This window comes from Monodon monoceros, unplaced genomic scaffold (assembly GCF_005190385.1).
Source record: "Monodon monoceros isolate NGI ecotype Baffin Bay Population unplaced genomic scaffold, NGI_Narwhal_1 Super_Scaffold_22, whole genome shotgun sequence".
In the NCBI taxonomy this organism is placed as follows: domain Eukaryota; kingdom Metazoa; phylum Chordata; class Mammalia; order Artiodactyla; family Monodontidae; genus Monodon; species Monodon monoceros.
In genome coordinates, this window is record NW_021703779.1 from 34,012,681 (window position 1) to 34,040,369 (window position 27,689).

Here is a 27,689-nt window from a genome sequence, read left to right on the forward strand (position 1 = left end):
AAGGGAAAATAGAAAATTATAATGATATCTGTAAATAGAATTTGATTTATTTAAAAACAGACTACTTACACTTTTTTATCTAACTATTTGACGTGAAAATGGTCATCTTGTTTCATCTATACCTTCAGCCACTTCTCCCCTCTCCCCACCGCTGGAGTTTTTTGAAGCAAAACCCAGACAATCATATTATTTTATTCATAAATATTTCAAAATGTATTGCTAAAAGATAAGGATTCCTTTGCAATACCATTATCACATCCAAAAGTTAACAATAATTCTTCAATACTATTAAATATTCAGTTAGTATGTGAACTAAGAAATTAACCTAAGGTGAACTGACATCTTAGTGATATACATTTTCCTAACCAGAATATGGTACGTCTTTTTATTTGTTCCTGTGTATTTTTGTGTATTTCTGAAGTGTGTTCTAGTTTTTCTCATATAGGTTTTGGAGTTTTTAAAAATAAGTTTCCAACTAGATATTATATTTTATTTATTTTGGTTTATTATCTGCTGTTTTAAATGGGGTCTTCTCTTCCATTATATTTTCTAACTTGTTATTGCTTCTATATATAAAGTGTATTAATTTTAATCAACTTTATGAAGGTATAATTTACATGCAACAAGCACAGATTTTATGTGTACAGTTCAATGAATTTTAATAAAAGTATATACCCACTTAACCACCATCCCCATTACTGATTTTTATATTTATATATTGATTTTATAAATAAATAAATGGAATTTAGTAAATTCCATTTTTATTACATACTTTCACAGTTCTTACTAGCGCTTAGTTAGTCATTTGAAAAGGCATCACATTCCAATTTCTTGTTTTGGTCTTAGTTCTCACTCTATCTGACCATGCCAAAAAGATTTTCCAGTCAATGCTGTTATAGAAATAGATTCAATGTCAAAGTCTGACTGCTCCTAGAGATTTAAATTGTTGTTACGGGCATAAAGAAACACGATCCTCTTTGCAACAGGTGTCATGCTAAATACAACTTTACTGATGCAAGCCGCTAATAATAATTGGAATGTGAGCTGACTCAAGAATAGACATCCGGCTCATTAATATTTGCTTCAGGCTCAAATGTTCTTCTTGAGTCTCAGTGGGTCCATGACCTTGATGTTTAGGTGAATAAATTTATTAGCTGATCCCAGTACTAAGGTTGTCATTACTCAGAGAATTCCGAACGACCACTGTCTGGAAAAATGTGTTTACCAAGCCCCAGCTGTTATACTTATGAATATTTAGGAAGCTACAGTGACTGGCAATGGTCTCAGTGCCCCCAAAATGTGACGATTTTATCTGAAAGTTGAAAGGCAGCCAAATCGCTCGCCTAGCGGATACCAGAATAAAAGCAGCTTTGCATGGGAGTGGGAGCTTTTCAGGCTGACTCTCCCCAGGACCATCAACACGGTGAAGATAGACTGTTACCTACCTAGGGGCAAAGTCATGAGCAATGTATGGCACAAGGTTGTAGGGGCAGAAGGGTGAGGCACACTGTTTGGAGGATAAAGGGAGAACAGAATGGGTTCTTCCAGAATTTCCTAGAGTCAATAGAGACTGTAACACATAATTTATTACTTCATCTTTGTCTTAGGTTGGGGTTTTGAAAAAGTGGACCCTCAGCAAGGATTTGGGCACAAGTAGTTTATTGGGAGAGGAGGTATGATCTCCAGAAACATGCTGAAGGAGGGAAGGAAGGAAAACTGATAAAATGTGTATAAATGAAAGTGTTAACAGCTGTGGGAAACCCAGGGCTCCATCTCACTGGGCACTTTCTGAAACATTGTGTAAAGCATGTCTCAGAATTGCCCTACCGAGAGCTGAGAACACTGAGATATTTATACACTAATTCCCACCCCTTACCAATTCAAGGTCACTATGAGGAAAGGGCGAAAGTTAACATGGCACTTCTGAAATCTCCCACATGCAGACCAAGCAAGTTCCTCCACCCAGAGAGTGCCCTCTGGCAAAGAGTTGTATGGGAACTATTTACAAGCAATTTCCAAGGTAGAGGAAGAGGATGCGGGCGTTATAATTCTATATTGATTGTGTTACTCCTGGTTGTTTTTTTATGTGTGAGTTTCATTTCACCAACAGGAATGTAAACTCGTTGAATGCATGGGCCACAGTTTATAGTATTTGTATTGCTTCCCCCCATAAATTCTGGAGATCTCCTTGCTACTGGGAGATTAAATCCACTAAGCCCACCATGACCTGGGCCTTCCCCAGACTCCCTCTCCAGACTTCTCTTTGCAGTCCACTCTCTCAATCCAAGCGTTCCTGTCACTCGATTTACCTCACGTGCCTCCTCTCTGTCTAGAATACCTCTTCTTCCCCTGTGCAATTGGTCAACACTGATCGTCTTTCGAGATCAGCTAAACAACTTTTCTTTCATATAAGTGCTTCATGTTCCACCCAAGTAGAGTAATCCTGCCCTTTTTGCAAACCACTACCTGGCTCTTACTTCCACCATACAATTTACATACTGTACTGAAGTTTATGTTTTTCTGTGTTAGTCTTGCCTACCAGAGTGTGAGCTCATTGAGAAAGTAAACTATGTCTTAAATATTTCTTTATCTGCAGCACTTAGCTCAGTGCCTGGTATAGAGTAAACGCTTAATAAATATCTTTGAATGAACAAATGAACATGACCAATAAATACTTCCTGATTAGATGAAACAAGAGGCTGAACATACCTGCTTTGGGCACTTCTAATACAACTATCAAGTATTTGTAGATTGAATGGAGAATATTCCCCAGAACAGCATGTCCTTGCCCTTCAGTCAAAGACAACCAAGAACACACCCGTAGTTTAAAAAGTTGGAATTTTACTCACTGCAGACAAAGAACACACATCATGAGGGACTGTGGGGTGTCTCAGTAAGAGTATGGAGAAAGAAATTATTATAGGATTTGGGCTTCAGATAGATGATTTGGGGGAGGGACCAAGGAAGCAGAGATCTGCTCTAGATTAGATGCTGTCAGAAAGTGGGGGCAATCCTATGATTGGGTATTTTGTAAGAGGCACAGTGACTTTGATTTTGTCTGTACTTAGACAATATTATGAAGTAACCTTGTTTTGTTTCATTTTATTACGGTCTCAGAGTAACTTTATCTGAGTTTGGTATTCTGTGAGATTGTTTATGTCCAACAGAACAAAATGGCCTGGCTGTAAATGTCTGACCAGCTTGTAATAATACCGAGGTCTAGTTGTGAACATCAGGTACGTTTTGAACATCAGGGAATGCATTTTTTGAGATGAGGAGCAAAGAGAAAGGCCCCAAAGAAAGGTTATAGTATGTATATGTGCTGATAGCGTTCACAAGTGTGGAATGAGAGCTGAAAAGAAGGGGAATAAAAGTGAAAATCCTGCTCTATAACCTTTTCAGGTTGACAGGAGTTTTAAATTCTGAAGCGCTGCATAGTATTAACGGCATATAATGGCTGAAAGAATTTTTTTCACCAGAAAAGCAAGTAGCACAGATTCTTCTTTGAAGATATAAAACCATAAGGTCTGGAAAATTAGAATACTTAATCCAGCAGCAATATCACTTGCGTAGTGATAAAGTAATAGGATTTCCTTTTCCTTGCCTCCCTGTTTTGGCTACTCTCTTTTTGAAAAAAAAAATTGTTGACATCCTTTATGGGGGTGAGGGTTAGATAAGAAATCTGAAAGTATATAATTTATGTTCAGGGAGAAAAAAAGAATTTGGAATTTTCTGGTAGTTAAATTGGTTATGAAGTCCTGTGACTATAAAGCCAGGTCCACAGGGTCATTTGAAAGCCAATACGATATTCATTCAATAAATTATTTTTGAGCACTTAGTATAACTTAGGTACTATGCTAAATGTAGTAATTACAGGTCTAAATTATCTGGATTGACTTTTAGGGAAAACTTTTTATTTAGATATAAATTCAAACTTACAGGAAAGTTGCAGCAATAGTTTACCCTTCATACAGATTCACCAATTGTTTTTCCTAACCATTTTTGAATAAGTTAGAGAAATTGTGCTCAGCTACACCCCTAAATACTTTGGTGTATGTTTTCTGAAAGCAAGGACATTCTCCTACCGAACTATCATGAAATTATCCAAATCAGGAAATTTAACATTGATACAATACCATTATCTAATCCATGGTCCATATTAAAATTTTATACATTGTCTCAATGTCCTTTATAGATTTTTACCCCTACACAGGTCCCATCCAAGATCATGAATTTAGTTGTCATGCTTTTTAGTCTTCTTTAACCTGGGACAATTCCTTAGTCTTTCTCTGCTTTTCTTTCTTTTTTTATTAAAGCATAGTTGATTTATAATGTTGTGTTAGTTTCAGGTGTACATCAAAGTGGTTCAGTTATATATATATATATTCTTTTTCCAAATCTTTTCCATTATAGATTATTACAAGGTTATTACAAGATATTGAACATAGTTCCCTGTACTATACAGTAGGTCCTTGCTGTTTCTTATTATCTGTTTTATATACAGTAGTGTGTATCAGTTAATCCCAAACTCCTAATCTCTTGACCTTCACACTTTTGAGAATTATAGGCTAGATATTTTGTAGCATGTCATTCAATTTGGCTCTGATGTTTTCTCATTATTAGATTCAGGGTGTGAATTTTTAGCAGGGATATGTACTTGATTTTAAATCCCAGAATAGCTGCCTCTACCCACGTCTCCCACACTTTGACCTGATACCTCGTGCAGGAGAGGGCCCTTTGAGGTCTCCTGATGAAATCCAGACTTTTCTCTGCTTCCTCTTATGATCGCTAATTTAGCCATCAGAACTGATAAAATCTTGAAGAGTATATATGCTTCTTGGGGACTTTATACTCAGCTGAAAACTCATATTAATTCAAAACTGTTTCCTAATGTGTGCCTCCTCCCACTCCCATGAATTAGTGCCTGCTTCGTTATTATTATGAAGAATAAATTATTCGTCAAGGTGGACAAATGGCTTACGGGGATAAATAACATGACATAAATGTAGGAAAGATGTGGTCTTTTTCTAAATAAGTAGCATTTTTAACCTAACCCTTTAAGACTGTGTATCTCTTTGGAGAGAGTCAAGCACATAGTACTCCAAAAGTAAGAGCTTCAAACAGGCCCGACGGTAAGGAAGTTCAAGGCCTCAGTGACACCTGGAGTTTTGACTGTGCCTATTCAGTCCCTGCTCCCTCAAGCTAACATATCCAAGGCTACCACGAAGTGTAAGGAGCAGGATGTGTGGGCAAAAAGAGTGGGCAGAGAAGACTCCCAAGAATTGGAAACTATGCAAAGAGTAGCAGCCAGCAGCGGCTAATGAGTTTCTGAAATGACCCCTTTGTGTGGCTTGTCCTTCCTGAGAGGGAGGTTAAGATGCTGTCATGCCTGCTTTTAGCAGGATGGTAATTAAAACATTTAATCCCAGGTCCTATATAAGGTGGCTCCGCTTATTTGGCTAAAGAGAGAGTGGTCCTTCTTCATTTTTATTTTGCCCTCCTGCATACTGAATGTCACATCCAAGAAATGAGCAAATTCCTACATTTCACTTCTACACATAGGGCCAGTTTAGAGGGAGGAATGATCATTAAGGAGGATTATACAATCTAAAGGTATCTATTTTCCTGAAACTGAGAAGCAAGCTTATTTTGAGATGTTACTATCATAGCTCTTTACTAAGCTCCACTGGGATATAAAATCAGCTGATAAAAAAAGCTAACAGGGTTTCCCTGGTGGCGCAGTGGTTGAGAGTCCGCCTGCCAATGCAGGGGACACGGGTTCATGCCCCGGTCTGGGAAGATCCCACGTGCCGCGGAGTGGCTGGGCCGCGCAGGCATGAGCCTGCGCGTCCAGAGCCTCTGCTCCACGACGGGAGAGGCCACAACAGTGAGTGGCCTGCGTACCGCAAAAAAAAAAAAAAAAAGCTAACAATTATTGTGCATTTAACATGTGCTGGGCCATGACTTAGGTATCTTACATGGCTCATCCCACTTAATCCTCCCTAAAAGCTATGAGTTGGATAGTATCGCCTTTATTACGATCATGTCCACTTTTTCAGAGGAGGAAGCTGGGACCAAGAAAGGTGAAGAGACTAGACCAAATGAGTTAGAGGCAGGATCTGAACACAAGCCCATTGCTCAACCACTATGCTTTCTGCCTTTCAGACTCCAACTAAGAGAAGGAGATGAATCCACGTCAGGTGACTGGTTTGGGTTGGTCAGGGAAGATTTCACAGAAGAAAGCTGATTGGAACTAGGCTGAAAAGTAGACTGAGTTTGATGTGGTGAAGAGGAGTATGAAGGGCTTTCCAGGTGAAGGGAACCCCGTGAAAATTGCTGGTACTGGAACAGCAAACTGAGCACTTTGGCTATGGCAGAGAGCTGCTGCAGTTGTCTGCAGGATTCCTAGGCCTCACACTTCTATAAAAGAGAGGAAACTTCCACTCTGGTCCCTAACAGGGGGTTACTGGAGTGAATGTGGAGAACTGTGAGAGCCTGATGGGTTTTTTTTTTTTTTTGGTGCACACTAGCCACAGTACAGGGTCACTGTAATAACAAAGCAATGGGGCCTGCCATGCCCTCCCCACTTCCCTTGGGCCACCAGCATTGTTCTAGATTCCAGTCTCCGTGGGGTTAGCAGAAAAGGCTAGCCAGTCCAGCCTGGCTTCTGCTCTGTTTCAACTTCTGTTCCTGAAACTGGGTGGTTGAGTTTAATTCATAATGTGGCAATAGGAAGCCCTAACACATTCTCCAATTTGGTTTTACCACCAATAAAGCTATCTTCATTTCCATCTGGCTTCCTGTGTCCGTTCTAATTGATCTGAACTTGGATGAAAGGAAAGCAATGGGTATTCCCCAAACTTCCAACAATAGGGAAGTAGTGGAAAATTCGATTTAAAAAGTAGATTAGACATGGCAGACCAAGGAGAGCCTTCAAGGCTGGTATAAGGAATTTAGTCATAGCCTAAAGGAATCAGTTATTATAATTCTGTGCGAGTGCACTAACACACACACACACACTCACATATACGTACAGTGGTTAGCAACAGAGAAAATCACTGTGGTATTTGTTTCCAAATTAATCTCTAGAAGTTTAATGTCATCAAATCCCCATTTTCCACAAATATATTTGCCAAGAAACTTAGTCATTTTTAAAAGCTAAACTAATATTTTATCCATATGTCTTTGAATCGTTTATTGTCTGCCCAGCCAGTTGCTGTTTTTCAATAATTATTTGATTGCCAAAGAATATTTCAGCCTATTTGGGAGACTTTAATAAAGCTTTCTCCTACAGCCCCATTCTTGATATTAAAAGACACTCGTAAGTAAATATGAGTAACATTACTCAAAAGTAAATATGGTCTGATAAATATGTCATTGTTTGGAAACAAATGTTTGTATCCTTCTTCCCAAATAATCTACCAAATATAGTCTTTCAATTAGTCTCATAGTTATTAGGTGGTTTTTTTTCTCATTCAGATTTGTGTGTCTATATGAGTGCTAATTTGAAAATAATTTTGGTTTTAAGTTTTAATCCAAAGCTGAAAATTGTTTACTGCTTCCTTATATCTCTTACTGCCAACTATCAGCAAATGGGCAAAACTCTTTTCCGTAGGAGTAATTTTTCCAGTATACTCTTCTTTATTATCAAAGGACTTTGCATGAAAACAGGAAGATAAGGTTTTCTCCTTAACTGAGCAAAACAGGTGTCGCAATCTCTGTAAAATACTCTTCTATGCCTCTGACCCTGGTAAGATAAAAGAAATGACAGTATGCCTTTGGTCTTCCTGCTCCAGGAAGGAAAGCTGCTGTAGGAAAAGAATTGATTTTTTTCCACTTCTGTGGTTTGAGAACAAGTTATAACTCCAGCTTTTCCAAGTGCAAGGAAAATAATGCACAATCATTAGATTGCTATTTGTGAGACACAAATGCACGGATTTAGCAGGAAAACAACTCACCAGAAAAATGAAACACATTTTTTTAAAAGAATGCTATATTTTACTGCTGCTTCTCCTTCTCTTGGCTTCTGGAATGTAACCTCCATCTGACCTACCTCCATTCTAATCATTTTGGCTCTCTCAGTACTTCCTTAAAGTTATCTTCTCTTTTCTCTAAAATGAATACAGAGGCATTTTAAAATCTGCATTTTAAAAGTTTATTTATCTGTTTATACACAACCTTGTTCCAGAAGGGGTTTAAGGTGGCTTGAAAGAATCCGTAAATTACAATAAGCACTTAGAAGAACCAGGAATGAAGCGTATGCAAAATGCTTATACAATCTTACTCGTTTACTCTGGGTGGACCACAAATTTGGCTCTAAGCTTTTTAGCAGGCAGTCAAATAAGGAAACTTAATTAGTTACATCATTTACAGTGCCCATAAAACAAAAACAAACCAACGACCTAAGTGAAGCACCGTTATTCCTAATATTAAGACCAGAAAGAAATTGCTTTTGAGAGGCTTCATGAAGAGGTCAGTGTATGATGTTAATAAAGTGTTCTCGGTAGCATCCTAACGGGAGACACAAAGATGAATTTCACTGGGCTCTCTCTTCATTACAGGCAGATGGCATCACGCCAATGTGAAAATCAGGAAAAGCAAGTTTATCACGAGTTTGGAGGGTTGAGGGGGGGACACAATGTGATACGGTCAAGATACTCAGCTCTCTGCTCTGCTCGGAGAAACCAAAGATACATTTTAGAACAACAGAGTTGAATCCAGTACCCAGAATGAATCCAGAGAAGTCGTGAAACCCCTAAAATTCTACGCAACATTTTCTGAACAGGTGTGTTTCTTTTTCTTGACGGAGAAAACATAGTTTACCAGATACTCAATGTACCCAGGTGATAGGCAAAAGTTAGGAACCGTTTCTTTATAAACAATCTAGAGAATTAAACAGACTACAAATCTTTCATGCTATTAAGATACTTTTATTTTTCTCACAACCTAGCTTTTTTTTCCCCTCTGCAAAGAGAGTCTTTTTTGTTTCTATCTGGTGCCTCGGCTCGGGTGAAGGTTACAGGGTGGTTAAAGCGTTGCCTCCTGGTGGAAGAGGAGGCTGGGGCGGAGAGCCTTTCGAAGAGATGCCCTGCTCAGCCAGGGGCCTGGCCTGGGGCCCGGCCAGCTTGCGCAGGTTGGTCAGGTGGTCGCCCATCTTCTTGAGGATCTTCATCTCCACCTCCAGGAAGTGGCTCTCTAGGAACTTGCAGAGCTGGGCGTCCGCGCTTGCAGAACCCAGGGCATGCAGATCCAAGAAGGCCTGGTTCAGGCTCTTCTCCAGGGCCATGGCAGCCTCCACGGCTTCCACTATGGTGCTCCACTCGTCCGGCGACAGCTTCTGCCCGTCCTGGACCGGGGCGCGGCTGCCCCACTGCTGCTGCATCTTCAAGAGGAGCTGGGAGCCCTCGTGCTTCTCCTCAGCCAGCTCCCGGAAGAAGCGGCCCACGCCCTCCAGAGCCACCTTGTCGCCTTCAAAGTAATAGCTCAGGGAGAGGTAGGTGGACGAGGCCTGCAAGTTTAGGTTGATCAGGCGGCTGACGGCAGCCTCTGCCTCGGCGGAGGAACTCTGCTTGCTCTGGGTGCTCATGGCTAGTCAGCAGTGAGGAGGACTTCTCCAGAAAGTGTCCGTTAGGCTGGTCCCGGAAGTGGAGGATAAGCCTCGAGGATTCTGCCGGAAGTTGCGACTAAAGTGGCGGCCGCTAGAGGGGGGTGAGCGGCATGGGGGGGGGCGGGGGGGGGGGGGGAGGGGGGAGGTAAGGCCGGAGGCGGGGGGAGGTAAGGCCGGGGTGGGAGCACCCCGTTTGTTCCATCCAAAGGCTGGTGAAGCAAGAGAGAGAGCTGGGGGGGGGCTGCTGGGCACACTGTCTCTCAGTCTAGCTTTTGGTAAGAGTTTAACTCTTTCTTTCCTAATTATTGGAAGGGAGTCTTTATCATTTTGCCCTATTTCTTACCATAATTCCAAGATGAGGTAAGAATGTCCAAGGTAAGAAAGCCAGAAGTATTGATAGTGAACGTCCTCCAATCTTCAATTGTGACTTAACACCCCATTGTTTCTTATTTTAGAGCCTGTATGAATAGATTTTTCCTCTGCCCCTGATCCCTTATGGAGAGGGTGACTATTGGTTCCACTTTGCCCAGAGCAGCCTTGTCCTGGTGCAATTATTAATAGTGTCCCCTAAATTAATTAATTAATTTAAAAAATAACACCCCCTTTCACACCCAAAAGGGTCCTTGTTTGGAATATACATTACATAGTCACCTTACTGATTGAGAAGGATAAAATCCACACTATGTAATGTGAAATGGTAGAGTACCCAAGACATTGAACTTGGGCTAATTCCTTTCTATTTTATTAATTAATCAGACCAGTAAGAGTCCCATCATAAATTTTCTACTATTCAGCCTTCATTTTTTCATTTGTTGATGCATTTATTCCTTCTACTAAAAGTTCTCCTAAATACTGTTTATGTGCCAGGTGTTTTCTTAGGTACTGGTGGCTTCCCGTGATTACCCAGATATTCCACCATTAACTGAAACACGTCATGTGAATGGGCACTAAAGATGACAATGTACATTTATAAATCCTACCAAAATAGAAAAAACCCATACAGGATGAGTTAGTCATTCTCAGTTAGAAGATGAGGGCAAAACTAGATGTTCTCATAAGGGTTTTTCCAGCTTCGTGATTCCATGCTTAGCATTTTATTTTCCTAAATACCACTTGCCTGGGGCTGTTTCACAATTAGAATGCTTTCATGTGTTTTCTATCAAACAGGAAGGCATATTCTATTCAGGGTAAACAATATTTGAACCCCAGAGAAGAGAATTTTGCTCTAAACTTTGGATCTAGTTCTAAACAAAGATAAAGACCCACTGTTTTGCAACCACTTTCAAATTTTACTTTCTGTGTTGTTGAAAAATGACACCTTAAAATTTCAAGAAAAGCTGCAGTCTCCCTTCACTGCTTAAGCTAAAATATGAACACATATCCTGTATCTAAATACAGGATATGCTGTTCTTTTTTTTTTTTTCCATTAAAGGCTGTTGTACCAAAGTGTTCTCATATTGCATTTGAGGTTTGCAAAAACTGTTAGTATTCAGGAATAGCACCTTTTTCAGTCCTGGAGGGAATTAACTGGGTAAAACAGGAGTAGTTCTGCAGCCTTTCTGGCCTTGGTGCTAGGGCCAAAAAGAGTCTGGGAGTGGAGAGGAGGGGGAAAAACAAAAGTTCAAATCCAAGGACAATCCTAGTATTCCCCCAAATAGGAGAGAAATTATACCAGATGCAATACCCTCCAAATAACTGCAAAGAAAATAATAATTTTCTACCTTGTGCATACACCATTAATCATCATATTGACCTTGCAACAAGAAAATGCAAAGCTTAGAGAAAACCTCACCATATAACATACTCTCTGTATTGCAGCATGTCAGGCTCATTTAATATATTTCAATTTCCTATGCATTTACTTATTCTTGGAAAAGAAAACTGTCTATATAAACTTTCTCAGATGAGATAGTTTTCTGCCTTGTGCAAATGTTGATAAATCTTTCCATGATCACTTTAGAGAGAAGACAGCCAGTGTGGGACCTGTACTCTGGTGGGTGATTAAGCACATAGTTGTCAGAATCAGAATAATGTGGGCTCAAATCCCAGCTTTGCCACTTGTTACAAGTGTAACCCTTAGGCAAGGAGCATAACCTCTCTGAGCCTCAGCTTTCTTGCCTGTAAAATGGCAATGTTAGTATCTCACAAGCAGACCACAAGGATTCAATGATATATAATACATGAGAAAACACTGCCAAACAAGTAGAAAGCACTCAAAAAAATAGTGCTGAGGCTTCCCTGGTGGCGCAGTGGTTGAGAGTCTGCCTGCCGATGCAGGGGACATGGGTTCGTGCCCCGGTCCGGGAAGATCCCGCATGCCGCGGAGCGGCTGGGCCCGTGAGCCATGGCCGCTGAGCCTGCGCATCCGGAGCCTGTGCTCCGCAACGGGAGAGGCCACAGCAGTGAGAGGCCCGCGTACCGCAAAAAAAAAAAAAAAAAAAAAAAAAAAAAGTAGTGCTGTATCATCAATCAGTTTTGCAATAAAATTGTAGAGACACTGTCAAACCCTATTAGGTATCAGAAGCATACCCCAATATATTTTTGATCCACGTTTCCTCACTGCAGACCTGTTTTGCTGAATCACTATCTTCTGTGGCAATGTCCTTTCAAGTATGAAAGCACCCAGATACAGCTTTGGGTGTCCAAGATCTAATTCATTTAAAGCATGAGCAAAGCCAGCTTCTCTTACTTCCCTTGGCTAAGTGAGATTCATCAACACCTCCTAAGGTCCTCTGTGGCCCTGTCAGCTGTGGAGGGAGGGGAGCAGTGCGTAGGTGGCAGAGGTCTGTTTCTTTTCTCAGTTCTCCAGCTTGAGATCATCACTACAGCAAGAAACAGCTAATGAACGCCTACCTTATAGGAGAGGATAAGATTACAGAATGTCTCATGTGAATGGCAGAATTCACCTCCTCTCCCACTCAAATGTAGACTTCGGAATGCTTCTGTCTTGGGTCAGATTCCCCAGAAGCAGACCTTGAGATGAGGATTCCTATGCAAGTGATTTTTTGGGAAAGTGCTCCCAGAGAGACCAAAAGAGAGTGGTGAAAGCAGGACAGAGAAAGAAAGGAAGTCAAGAAGCAAGGTTGCATTTTTAGGAAGTCTCAGCTTCATAATCATCCCAGGGTGTAGCTTTGGAGTGTAAATTACACCTAAAGTTTACTTCAACACGAGGCAAGGGAACTGGACTTCTATATTCCTGTCCATTAGCTATGGGCGGCTCTGGGTTGATATAGATTCCCAGGGTCTATGTACAGGTTAGGCAATTCGAGTAGCCCAAAGGAAAGCTGAAAAAGGTCACAGATGCTGGTCACTAAGAGAAAAGCACGCTAAAGCTTGGTGCGGAGCACATCCAATAGGATTTGGGCAGGGCACATACAGTCTCCACCATCAGCTTGCTTCCCTACTTGACCTTGGAAGGTACTGGAGTACAGTGGAAATGAGAAACCCCAATTAGTACCTTTAACCAGGAATCCAGTGGATAAAATGAAGACTTTATCATAGTTTTTAACCTATATTTATACCTCTTTGCTACTTCTGTTTACAGGGAATACAGGGGTTTTGGAACCTATATCTGCAATCTCCTTTTACCAGATCTGAAAATCTGTAACTCTCTTCAGGGGTCTCATTTGCACATATACCAGGCCAAATCAGACCCAAAGCTCCAACTATGAAAGCATTTGCATATTTTTCTTTTCTTTTTTGTTTTTTCTTTTATTTATTTTTGGCTGCGTTGGGTCTTCATTGCTGTGTAAAGGCTTTCTCTCGTTGCAGGGAGTGGGGGCTACTCTTCATTGCAGTGCACGGGCTTCTCATTGCGGCGGCTTCCCTTGTTGTGGAGCACAGGCTCTAGGCACATGGGCTTCGGTAGTTGTGGCTCGTGGGCTCTAGAGAGCAGGCTCAGTAGTTGTGGCGCACGAGCTTAGTTGCTCCGCGGCATGTGGGATCTTCCCGGACCAGGGCTTGAACCCGTGTCCCCTGCATTGGCAGGCGTATTCTTAACCACTGCGCCAGCAGGGAAGCCCCAGCATTTGCATCTTTATCGAACCCTCTACTCTCATTGACATCATTCTCCATGTTGGAACCGCACATTGCTTTTTTTAATAGCTGCATAAAAGTACTTAAAAGTCAAAACATTCCTAGCAACCCAGACACTGCCAGGCTGTGAAATGGCTGCTTAAGGACCTGTCATCCAAACTGAACTCACCTGAAAACTGATGGTACACAAACAGCGAAATTGTCTCCGTGTGCTTGTCATTTTTCTAAAAGGAACTGTGAAGGGTTACAACTTAGTTCTGAGCTGTTCATCTACTTTGGACAAGGGACACCCGGCACCAGGCACAGTTATGAAACAGAAAGATTTAGTTCATCATTTTCCTCTTCCAAAACACACACACATGCACGCATGCACACACGCACCCACCCACGCACACACACGCACGCGCACACACACACACACCCTCTTCATCCCACCTGTACTGTCCACTAAGCTCCAGGGCTCACCAAGAAGCCTGTCCAACAGCGCAGCCCAACAGCTCTCTGCCTTGCACAGCCTCCCCTCCTTGTGCTTCCTGTGGGCACCTCAGACAAGCAGCGGTTCCCAACTGGACCTGAGTTGGTCCCCCAGATGACATTTGGCACTGTCTGGTGACATTTTTGGTTGTCATAGCTGGGGGAGGACACTACCGGCATTTAGTGGGTGATGGCCAAGGATGCCGCTGAACATGCCACAGTGCACAGGAAGTGCCGCTCTTCCCCGCAACAAAGAATTTTCTAGCCCAAAATGTCAACAGTGCTGAGGTTGAGAAACCCCGTGCTAATGGGTAAAATAACATTGGTATCTTCGTTTGGGTTCCCTCAAAAGCAGACCCTGAGATAAGGATTTGAGCACAACTAGTTCATTTGAGACGATTCCCGAAAGCACCAGTAAGCGAGAGGGTAAATGAGACAAGAAGGGGAAACAAATCAATCAAGATGGCCGCTGAGCCTGCGCGTCCGGAGCCTGTTGCTCCGCAACGGGAGAGGCCACAGCAGTGAGAGGCCCGCGTACCGCAAAAAAAAAACAAAAAAAAAGTGTGTTAAAGAGCACGTCACTCCTATGGGCAACTAGGACTCAATCCTACTGGGGAACTCTGGGAGACTCTATGAGGCATACTTTGGAGTTATCTCAGACAAGGACAAGGAAACCAGAATATTTCTCTTCCAAATCCCATCTGTTATTAGCTGAAGACTACTCCCAAAGATGTTAACTTTCTGGCACTTCTGGCCTACCCTTAAAGAACCAAAAGAAAGCCCCCTCAGGTAGAGAGTTTTGGGTGCTTGTTGCATGGGTATGCATGGAAATGGTGAGTGCTGAGCAGAAATGGGTAGGGTACCAATCATGTGTGTTGGAGTTGGTCCTCCAAGCAAACATTCGTGGGACTATATCTTCAGGTACTTTCTCTGAGGATGATACCTTAGCCACAAAAAGTAATTCTAATCATGACCATAGTAGATGTCCTAGAAGACAAGCAACAGTGACACGTTTTAGTTAGAGAGACCTTGTTAGAACACGCAACTGGAAAGATTCTTAGAAACCACGTGCTCCAGGTCTGTACCAATGCATGAATCGCTTCTTAAGAATGTCTCTGACAAATGATCATCTAGTTTTTGCTTAAATCCACCCAGGTTACCAGGAACACATTAGCTCATGAGGGATACCCATTCCACTTTCAGAGAGTGTGATGTGGGAAAATAGAGCCCACATCTTGGAGCCAAGCAGATATGAGTTTGAACCTGACTCACTTTGCAACTTTAGGCAAATATCTTAACCTTTCTGAGTCTTACTCTCTTTAGCTATAAAATACCAGTAGTAGTATTATCTACCTCTTAAGATTACTGTGAAGATTAAATAAGCTAATACAAGGAATTCACCACAACTTCTGACAGATAGTAGGTGCTAAATTAATATCAACTGCCTTCACTCCTTTTTCTTTTCCATCCTCTCAAATCTCGTGTGTCAGCTCCCTGCCTCACAATAAGTTTGGTCCTCCCATTCTGATTCCAACTTCCAGAAGAATATAAAAGAAGTGCAGCCCACCTTCCCATGGATCTAAGACTTCCCTTCTCCACCAAAACAGGCCTGGCTGGCTTCCTTCACCACTCCTCTCCCACAGGCCTGGCTCTGTGGGCCTCTATTCTCTAGTCACTCTCCAGAAGGGAGTCGAGTTCCCCCACGGAGACAGCTTCAACCACATCCTTACCTGGGACAAAATACAGTTGGAGATTACATCCTTTTAATTTTGATGCATGTAGATCAAAATGGGCTCTGTATGGAATACTGTTCTCTTTTAACATAAAGAAAAAAATCTGTGCAGTCAGGAAAGGAAGGCACAAAATGAATTTTTCTTTCCTTACCATGCTCCATTTTAACTCTTGCAAACTGGTTTCTTCCGACCTGCACTTGCCCCTTAGCCCTCCATGATGAAAAGTACTTTCTGTTACTTTTTAAAGGGAAAAAATGTGATGCTTCTTAGAAAGAAACAATATTCACGTTCTGAATAGAGGTGGCCTCACATTTCAGAAGGGCTGGCAAGTCAGCCCTTGGTGGTTGCCAAGAGGTGGGTTGGACAGACACAGCTTGAGCTGGAAGGAACATCCAGCCTTGAAATCTGAAGTGGCAACTTTTGCAATGCCACTCTCCCTTTCCCTGCTTGACGTCCCTGAATGTTCCTTCTGGTCATGCTGACATCTGGCTGGAGAAGAGAATCACCCAGCAAGAGATTGTGCTTTTCATTATCTGTAACATGATCCCATTTGTGTGTGTGTGTGTGTGTGTGAAGACATAAAGGCATATCCCAAAATGTTAACAGTGGTTCTGTATCTGTCTGTGACCAACTTGTTACTTTCTACTTTTCTATATTATCTGAATTATTTTGGCAATGGGCATGTATTTAAAATTGCTGCCGACATGAAAAGATGCTCAACATCACTAATTATTAGAGAAATGCAAATCAAAACTACAATGAGGTATCACCTCACACCAGTCAGAATGGCCATCATTTAAAAGTCTACAAATTACAAATGCTGGAGAGGGTGTGGAGAAAAGGGAACCTTCCTACACTGTTGGTGGGAATGTAAAATTGGTGCAGCGACTACGGAAAACAGTATGGAGGTTCCTCAAAAAACTAAAAATAGAGTTGCCATATGATCCTGCAATCCCACTCCTGGGCATATAACCAGACAAAACTATAATTCGAAAAGATACATGCACCCCTATGTTCATAGCAGCACTATTTACAATAGCCAAGACATGGAAAAGACCTAAAAGTCCATCAAGAGACGAATGGATAAAGAAGATGTGTTGTACACACACACACACACACACACACACACACACACGCCACGCACACTGGTATATTACTCAGCCATAAAAAAGAGTGAAATAATGCCATTTGCAGCAACATGGATGGACCTAGAGATTATCATACTAAGTGAAGTAAGTCAGAAAAAGAAAGACAAATACCATGTGATATCACTTATACATGGAATCTAAAATACAAATCAACATATCTATGAAACAAAAACAGACTCACGGATATAGAGAACAGACTTGTGGTTGCCAAGGGGGAGGGGGCATAGGGAAGGGAAGGATTGGGAGTTTGGAATTAGCAGATGCAAACTATTATATACAGGATGGATAAACAACAAGGTCCTACTGTATAGCACAGGGAACTATATTCAATATCCTGTGATAAACCATAATGGAAAAGAATATGAAAAAGAATGTATATATACGTATAACTGAGTCACTTGGCTGTACAGAAAAAATTAATACAACATTGTAAATCAACCATACTTCAATAAAATTTTTAAAAATTAAAAAAATTAAAAAGTAAACTAAATTACTTGTGAAAACCCAGGAAAAAAAGGCCTGTTTCTATTTTCAGAGAAACGGGGAAAACTTGCTCCTCCTCTTTCAAGTGGGTCATGTGATCCTGGTCCACAAAGCAATGAACAGGGCTCAGTATTTGTCTCCTGAAGCCTGAGCTGGCTTCCTCCAGCCTTGTGGGTACTGAGGTACCTTGCATTTGAGAAATTAAGCTCAGGATAATGAGGGAGGTCTCTCTCCATGCCCCCTCTCCTACTCCCTTGGGACTTCACTGGCAGTCCTTTTACCCCCACTAGCCACCAATAACCTGAGGCTCAGTCTGGGGACTGGGAAGAAAGGGGAATCCCTCCTGGGACTGAGGTGACTTGTAGGGCAGGGGTGCTGCCTTATACTTCTTCCTTATTCCCTGCTGGGCTTGGCACTGTGATTGACACAAAGAGTCACAGATTCTCAAGGGTGATGAAAACTCAAACGTCGGCTGATCCCAGTCCCTTATCCCTATTGTCAGTGCTTAGTAATTACTTCATGAACAGCTTAAATGTGGCTCCTGGTCACTTTAGCTGCTCAAGAGGTTTGAGCCACAGCGTCAGATGCCCCAGTTCACCCAGACACCATCCCCAGCCAGTCCCTTTTGCCAATGTCCGGGAGTTCAAAGACGTGACTCAGCGGTTATGCCTCTATGACTGGAGGCAGAAGAAGAGGCCACTGACCCACGATGGGACCGCAGCACCAACAACAGGTCCCATTTACAGCTTCAGGGGCTGGGGATGACTGCACGCCTGGCATCAGTACCCCTCCCCTCCCACGGTCCCCCTGCCCCCTCCTCGGGGTGCCTGGGTGTGGCTGCAGGCCAAGGCGCAGCACTGTTCCCCAGTTCAAGCTAAGGAAATATCTGGGCCTGATGCTCTATATAAGCACCAGATGGTAATGATTAAAATTAAATTAAATTAATGTTTGACAGTCCGTGAAGGGCATAAATTGCATGGTGTTTGCTTGTCCAATCTGTCATCTTGTTTCCCTTGGCTCAGGTCAACAAACAACAGCCGAAAGCTCCCTCTCTGGATCAAACAGTAGCTTATTTCTCTGCTATGGAAATGGCTGTTCAGTTTACTCAGCTGAAGGCTCCTATGCTACCCAAATTGTGATTAAGATGCCTTAAAAGGCAGAGAATTCTATCTCCTTGCCACAATCTCCAGCAGCCATCTCCCCAACACACTATAGCAGCAATTACTGGTTAGAATTCAGAAACTGGGCAATCTGAACCTGGCCCAGGAGCAAACCATTGCTAAAATCACAAAGCAATTTCCAGCTCTAATGACAGCCTTCCTCATTCACATGGTTTCTAGAGCATGTGGGCAGTGCTGATGTGTTATCAAGTTGCAAAAGGATCCATGGTATCCCATTTTTAATTCACCCATCTGCCAAGTACTCCCTTCCAGAGAACTTTCAGATTTAGACTTTTGCTCTTTCCCCCTGTGTTAGTCAGAGATCAGTGTTCCAATATTTACATTGTCCTTCTAGCTACTTACATCCAAAGTAACATTTCAACCTTGGTACTTCTGCACAAGAACTTCGATGAAATTTTCACAATGTTTAGCGTATATTTTTGGTGACAAAGATTCATTTTTCCAGAAGTCAGCCAAACAGTAGGACAAGCAGCTGAAGCACGAACAGGGTGATGGAAGCTGGGATGTGCCACCCAGATGGCCCTTAAGGAATGAGACACTTAACTCCCCCTGCTGCTGGGCATGCTGCTGGAAGGCGGCCTTCAGCTGTCGGCCCACTTTGGGGGTCACCTCTGCTGAAGACAATGGCTTTGCCCCAGATCTCATCTCCTTCTGAGGGCAGCCCAGCTCTCCCAACTCAGGACAGCTCCGAGGGGCCTGCTCTTCTCACTATTTTCTCTGCCTGGGCTTGTCTTCCAGATTACTGCCTGACTCCTTCCCTGACTCATTTGGGTCTCTGCTCAAATGTCACTTCGTCAGAAAGGCTTACCCTTTCCCCAGAGCCCCACCTCCATAGCTTCCCATGCCTTATCCTGCTTTCATTTTCTTCATTAACTCTTACCACTACCTGACACTATTTAGGTATTTGTCTATCATTTAGTTTATTACCTGTCTCCCCACTAGAATATGAGCTATATGATAGCTGGGACTTTAGCTGTTTTGTTCATTGCTTTATCTCCACTACCTAGAAAAATGCCTAGCACATATATAGAGGTACTCAGTAAATATCTGTGAATAAGTGAATGAATGATTAATTGCCTAATATCTTAGCTACTTCCTAGTACTTAGGCTGCCTTGGTCTCTCTCTCCATATCCTGAGAATCTGAGTCCTGCCAGGGTAGCATAATAGTCAAGAACATGGGCTTGGGAGTTAGGCTGACTTATTCACTTAGTTCACACACAATTACATAGCCCTTGTTAACGCATTTAATGCTCATAACAGCTGTAAGAGATAATTATTATTATTATTCCCATTTTAAAGATGAAGATACTGAGCAACAGAGAGGTTAAGTAATTTGCCCCAGGCCACATATCTAGTAGGAGCCAGAATTCGAACCTAGGCAATCTGTCTCCAGAATTTCTGCCACTTACCAGCCATGTAATTTTGAGTAAGTTCCTCTCTGAATTGGTTTCTTTGCCCATCAAAATGGAAATGGAGATAATAATGCTTACCGCACAGAATTTTAAGCCGGAAGTGAGATGATGTGTGAAAGTGCTTAGCAGGGTCCCTGAGCCACAGAAGCACTTAATAAAGTAGTCGTTACCATTTCTGTCCCAGTGCCTTGCAGGCTAACAGGCTACATGGCCTCCCAAGTATTACTCCCACCTGACTTTTGTTTCATTTTGGATGTCCTATATTGACAGCTTGACCCTGGCTGAAGGCCTTCGATGATATACCCACTCACCATTCTGATGCTCCATGGGCAGCCCCAGCATGTGTCACCTCCACCCTTGACTCCACTCTACCTTGCCTCACCCCTGTGACGGACCTAGGGCCAGGTCCAGAACCCTTCCCTTCTGCCCTTCCCTGTCAAATCTCAAAAGAAAAATCATTCTTAGAGGCAGAAGCAACAAAATTCAGGCAGCATGACTTGTCTTTGACAACTGGCCTTGCAGTTCTTTGGGGTTGCCATTACCTGGTAAAATCACTCAGATAAGCCACAGCCCAAATTTGACCGGGTGTGGTGGCCACTTTCATGCACTGTCCAGTTCCTCCTTCAAAGAAATCCTTGTTGTCCTAGCTGCTAGGGGTCCTGATGGTGACAACCCTCAGCTCTCAGCCTCTTCAGGGACTGCCTCAGCTGCAGAGAGCCAACTTGACCCAAAGGTGGTTTCCCTGGTACTTTCTGAGGTTGTCCATATCCAATGCTCAAGGCGGAAATATAAACTCCCAGCCATTTTGGCCCAACTGAGGACAACTCTGAAGGACCATTCTAGCTCCCGAGCTCCTTGTGGGTCTGCCGAAGCTATTGTTGGGCCTGCCTCACAGCTCGGCTTCTCCTTCTGCTCATTCCTTCTTCCTTCCCCTCCTTTCCCCAAGAAGGGGATCCCAAGGGTCCACCCTAATAAGCATCCTACCCTCTATGCTCTATCTCAGAGTCAGCTTCCCAGAAAGCCCAGCCTACAATACAAGGTCTAGCCCAATTCACCCACGCTCACTGTCACGATCTCTGGATTCCTCCAGAAACTATTAAACCCAAGAGACAAAATGGCCTTCCAGAATTACAGCTCCCTGGACAATTTCCCAACTCATCCCCAATCAATCAGTTTTTACTTTTTCTCAGAGGCACGACTAGTGTAGCTTACCTGCTTACACAAGCACATAAATGAAGTCAGAAAAATGATCTTTCCTGATGCCTATTAATCAATTTCTTGCCTACTATATACATCGCCTCAGCTCAGAGCTTCTCTTTCCTCAAGGAAGTCAGACGGATGATCCCGGGTTGCCACACAACACTGGTTCTTTACTTTGACCTACTGAGTCCCAGGAGGATTTATCAGCAAACAAGAAGCTAGTCTGACTGTACATCAGAAGCAGACAGAGTCAGTCATTAAAGGAATATAAACAACTAAGTGCTTCATCCCTTTTCTAAAGCTGATATATTTATAAACATGCCCTTGGGCAAGGGTCAGCCTCAACGATACCTCCTTTGGGAATAACAGATCCCAAACTACTTATTTGTTATGACCATACATGACATTTTGATCTGAGTAATCATTAAAATATCTGTACTTTTAATGGTCCATAAAAATCTTAACATGCTTCCTTACATGTCAGATTTTCTAAACTACAACTGGATGAACCTTCCATTTGGTCTTCAAGAATAGAAAAAGTAACTCCCCTATTTAAGGGTGTAGTGCTGTGTGTTTGATAAGCTAATAAAATCATATAGGATGAAAGTGCAGTAGAGTATAACTGCTTAATTTTTAAGATTTTCCATGGGAAGATACTTTATCTTATTAAGCAGATCTTCCTAAGTAAATCCTTTGCTCTCACGGTGTGCGGCCTAATTCTTACAAAGGAATTGAAGGACTACTTGATAGTCTATTGGTTTCTCATATTAGCTTTTATTTTATTATGTCCCTTTGGAAATGCTGTTTGATTTTTGATCTGAGAGTCTGTCTAGATATCCAAAATGGAGCTGATATTGTTAGGCAGGCTTAGGTACTGATCAATATTCTGTCCTTTGTGTGAAAAATGCTATGATTGATGCTGACCCGAATCTATAGGGACAATTACAACTGTAAAAACAGATGCTCCTCTCCCAGGCCCACCCCAGCCATATGTTTTTGATTCCTGGTGCTGGGCACTTGGCAGACATGGGCATTTTGTGTCAGTCAGCCTCTGATACTCCTGCACTGTCTGAAGATTATTTTTTAAAAGTTATGGTTCACCACTGATGAGGCTACTTGCCTTTATTGCCTTCGAGGATTCTGTAACTCCTACGGCTCATGCTCTGACATTTTGTTTTTGTGCCCCAGACACTTATAACCACTTTAGTTCAGGCTCCCATAAAGTGGTTACTTGGATCACTGGAACAGTGAGTGGAAAGGACTTTTAAAAAACATTCAGTATTAAAAAAAAATATACGGTTGGTTGTGAACATCACTATAGGAAAAACGACTGAAGTTTAACATCTGCCCTTAGAAGCTTCAGATTTACTGGGGGAGACAAAATTAAGACAGAGTGATGTTTGCCATCATTGAAATAGGTTGGGTTGTACGATCACTCGCATGATCTCAAAGTGAGTCACGGAGTTCCTCGGTAAAATGTAGTTCATGCAGACCTACTGAACACAAATCTCAGCATTGGTGCTGGAATCTGCATCTTTAACGAGCTCCCCAAGTGATTCTGATGCACACTAAATGTTGACACCCACTGCCCTGGAGGCTGATTATTTCAGCCTGAGCACGGTTCCTCAATGCCACCACTAGTTAGGGGTCCTCGGTGTTCTGGAAGGAAATGGGGCATTTGGCGACTATCACCACTGAAACGTACGATTAATCACTGTAATGATGGTGCTGACGCCCCACCCAGAGCTCCTTTACCACTCTAGTGCACCCGCCCCCCAGCTCCTGACTCCACCTCACCCAGAACCAAGGTCGGCTCTGTTTATTTTATATTTAGCAGCTGTGACTGTTGGCTGCTAACAGCTCACAGCTGTACTCTTCTCTGGAGAAGCGTTCTCTGCTGACAGAACCCACCTCACTCAGAGACGCCTAAGAGGTCGTATACCCCTCAACATAGCCAATGACTGACTGGTATTAAGGAGCAGAAGACCAGCCCCTTTGCCTCAAGGGAGACAACTGTGTGGTGCCATCTTTGCCCTAGAGTTCTCTGTGGAATCAAGGCTGATGGCTAGACCTCTGCTAAAACCACTTCTTTGCTTAGCTGCTTCTCCTGCTTCTTTCCTTAGCTGCTTCTCCTGCTTCTTTCCTTTCCTTCCTTAGAGTTTTCTCCCAAGAACACTCCCTCAGTAAGAAGCCCTGTCTCCTTCTCTGCTTCTACATTACCTACGGCAAAATTGTTATTCAGCAGTTGAGGAGGATTTTCCAAAGAGAAAAAGTTGTAAAAATTACAAGAGAGATTCTGTGAATAAATAGAGACATATTTGTAGCAAGATATTAAAGAAATAGGAGGTCCGATTTCAAGTAAAATGGGGTAACTATACCCTGTTTATCTCACTCAATGCAGCTATAAAACCTGGATAGAGGGCTTCCCTGGTGGCGCAGTGGTTGAGAGTCCGCCTGCCGATGCGGGGGACACGGGTTCGTGCCCCAGTCCGGGGGGGATCCCACATGCCGCGGAGCGGCTGGGCCCGTGAGCCATGGCCGCTGAGCCTGCGCGTCCGGAGCCTGTGCTCCGCAACGGGAGAGGCCACAACAGTGAGAGGCCCGCGTACCGCAAAAAAAAAAAAAAAAAAAACCTGGACAGAATGCATAGGGCAGCTATTTGAGGATTCTGAAAAGTAAACAACATGCAGATTGGGAAAGAAGACATACCTGAATCCAAAGTACGACCAAACTGGTGGTGAGTTTATCATTTACTTTTCCTCTGCTATCCCTGGCCTAGAATCAAGGCAGCCCCAAACCTAGAAGTAGATACTGGGCAGGGACAGAAAGAGAGCTCCAAGGGAAGCCCTCTAGTTCTGTCTGGAAGGGCAGGAAAGAGATCTCCTGATGCTCAAAGAGAATACGGGAAATCTCCAGGGTTTCCCCCCCTTTTCTGTTTTCTTGCACTCCAGGAAATCCTGCAGTAGCAGCAGAGACAGCAAGCAGCAACGGAGGCCTGTGGGTGCCTAGAACTGAAGAAGGGGAACCGTTATGTTTTGATCAGAAGAGCTGTGTCCCAAGAGGATGTGGTGAACCCCCATAGCTATTTTTCTCTCTCTTCCCTCCTGCTGCTTGGTCCCAGACATGGGTACAGCTGTGGGAAGTACACAGCACAGCACAATAGCTAAAGCCCCATCTTTCTGAGGTCAGAGACTAAAAGGTGAGCCCCAGGGAAGAACTGGTAATGGGGAAATTTGGGGAGAGAGTATAGCTTGGGAAAACCACCCCATAAGATTGTCTCTGAACTCCTCGGCTCACTCCCTAGCTGTACATATGTGGATCTGACCCTAAATAATATACCAGAGATTCCGAGAACTGAATTATGGGATAGAACGCTGTCCAGGTCCCAGACTGGCCACTGAGCGGCACACACATGAGACAGATCTGAATAGCACTGCAGGGGCTTTAAAACTGAACTGAGCCCGGAGCCAAAACCCACAGAAGGCTGGCTGCAATGTGCAGCCTGAACCCAAACAAGTTGATGGCCCGTTAAAAATAGCTACGTTCCCCACAGACTTTAAACAAGACCCAGACTCTCATAACTCGGAGTCTCCCAAAACATCCAAGATAGAATCTAAAATTAATCAGCATACAGAGAACCAGGAAAAACCTTCAACTCACATCGGAAAAGACAACCAACAGACACCAATGCCATGATGACAGGTGCTGGGATTATCGAAGACTTTAAAGTAACTATTATTAAAATGTTCCAAGAAGTAAAGAACACTTTGGAAATGAAGGGAAAGATAGAAAGTCTCTGCAGAGAAACAGAATATATAAAGAAGAATCAAGTTGGAAATTTTGAATGGAAAAATGCAATAACCAAAGTAAAAAACACACAAGATGGGCTCAAAAGGAAAATGAAAATAATAAATAGTGAATTTATTGGTAGATAAATAGAAATTATTCAATCCAAACAAAAGGGTGAAAAAATATTGAAAAATTAATGAACACGGTCCTGGAAGCTGTAGGAAAATACCAAAGGTTTAACACTTGTGTCATTGGAGGCCCAGAAGGAGATGAGAAAGGGTATGCTGTAGAAAAGATATTTGAGGACATAATGGCAAAAAACGTCACAAATTTGGCGAAAGACATAAACTTACAGGTTTAAGAAGCTCAATGGATCTCAAATAGTATAGTATAAACCCAAAGAAATCCATGCCTAGACACATCACAATCAAACTGCTAAAAACTAAATACAAAGAAAAAATCTTGCGAGTAGCCAGAGAAAATATCACATTACTTACAGGAGAATTACAATTTGAATGTCAGCAAATTCTCTTCAGAAACTGTGGAAGCTCCTGTGTTATCTTCTAGGCCATTTACAGTTTTGTGTTTTACATGTAGGTCTGTGATCGACTGATTTCTGTGACGAGTGTAATATCTGTGTCTAGATTATTATTATCATTATTTTTGCAGGTGGATGTCCAGTTTTCCAGTACCATTTGTTAAACAGACTATCTTTGCTCCATTGTACTGCCTCTGTTCCTTTGTCAAAGATCAGTCGACTATATTTATGGGGTTCTATTTCTGAACTCCCTATTCTCTTCCATCGATCTATTTGCCTATTCTTTCACCAATACCACACTGTCTTGATTACTGTAGCTCTATAGCAAGTCTTGAAGTCAGATACCATGAGTCCTCCAACTTTGCTCTCCTTTAATATTATGTTGGCTATTCTGGGTCTTTTGCCTCTTCATATAAACTTTAGATTCATATTGTCAATATCCATGGAATATACTTGCTGGGATTTTGATTGGCATTGCATTGAATCTAGAGATCAAATTGGGAAGAACTGATATAGTGACAATTTTGAGTTTTCCTATCCATGAAGATGGACTAGCTGTCCATTTATTTAGTTTTCTTTGATTTCTGTTCATCAGAGTTTTGTAGTTTTCCTCATATAGATCTTATACATATTTTGTTAGATTTATACATACTTCATTTTGGGGATACTGATGTAAATGGTATTGTGTTTTTAATTTCAAATTCTACTTGTTCATTGCTGGTATATAGGAAAGTGACTGACTTTTTAAAATTACCCTTGTATCCTGCAACCTTGCTATGATTGCTTATTAGTTACAGGAGTTCTTTGGTTGATTCTTTTGGATTTTCTACATAGACAATCATGTCTTCTGTGAACAAAGACAGTTTTTTCTTTCTCAATCTGTATACCTTTTATTTCACTTTTTATTGCATTATCTCAAACTTCCAGTATGATGTTGAAAACAAATGGTACAGTAGGGAGACATCCTTGCCTGGTACCTGATCTTAGTTGGAAAGCTTCGAGTTTCTCACCATTAAGTCTGATGTTAGCTGTAGAATTTTTTGTATATGGTCAATTACAATGCAGGTTTCTCTACCCTAGCACTGGTTTCCTGCAGTGGTTTCTGCTACTGAGTCTCTGCTCTGGTAAGCTACAAATCCCTTTATTTGCCTTTCTGTCTCTCCAATATTGGGGGCAGTGGTTTGCCCTATGTTTTCTCTGTTATGGATCCAAGAAAAGTTGTTGATTTTTCAGTCTGCTCAGATGTTTACTTGTTAGGATGGAGTGGCAGCTTCCAGGCTCCTTATATGCAGAACTTGAAACTGAAAGTCCCTCACCAGCAAACCTTTTCTGAAAGAATCATTAAAAGAAGTGCTTCAAATAAAAGGGAAATGTTACCAGAAAGAAACCTGGAACATTAGGAATGTAAGAAGAGCAAAAAAATGGTAAACATCTGGGTAAATAGAACAACCTCTCTTGTTGAGTTCTTTAAAATATGTTTGATGATTAAAAGTAAAATTTATCACATTTTCTGATGAAGCTTTTGATGTATGTAGATAGACTATATAAAAAGCAACTACAATATAAAGGAGGGAGGGTAAAGGGAACTATATGGTGGTAATATTTTTCCACTTAAAGTAGTAAAATATTGATTCTGAGTGGACTGTGAAAAATTGAATATGTATATTATAATCCCTAGAACCAACACTAAGAATACTATATAAAGAGACAGTAAAAAACACAAGAGAAAAATTTTAATGTAATATTAAAACATGTCTAAATAATCCAAAAAGAGGCAGAAAAAGGGAAACAGAGAAATGAAAAATAGAAGGAACAACTAATAAAACAAATAATGAAATAGTAGGCTTAAATAAAAATATCAATAATTAAATGTAAAAGTCAGAGACTGTCAGAATAAATTAAAAAGAAATAAGACCCAACTATAGGTTCTTCACAAGAGACTCACTTCAAATATAATGATATAGGTATATTAAAAGTAAAAAGATATATCTTTAGGCAACTACTATCAATAATAAAAGGAGGACTTCCCTGGTGGCGTAGTGGTTAAGAATCTGCCTGCCCATGCAGGGGACACGGGTTCGAGCCCTG

General features: G+C 41.9%; 1 long non-coding RNA gene and 1 pseudogene across 1 annotated transcript in view; both read right to left on the reverse strand.

Moving 5' to 3' along the window:
- Nucleotides 1–27,689, reverse strand: part of LOC114906269 — a 199,980-nt gene that overhangs the window by 124,573 nt on the left and 47,718 nt on the right. The window lies entirely within an intron of this gene.
- Nucleotides 8,623–9,655, reverse strand: LOC114906266 (annotated as a pseudogene).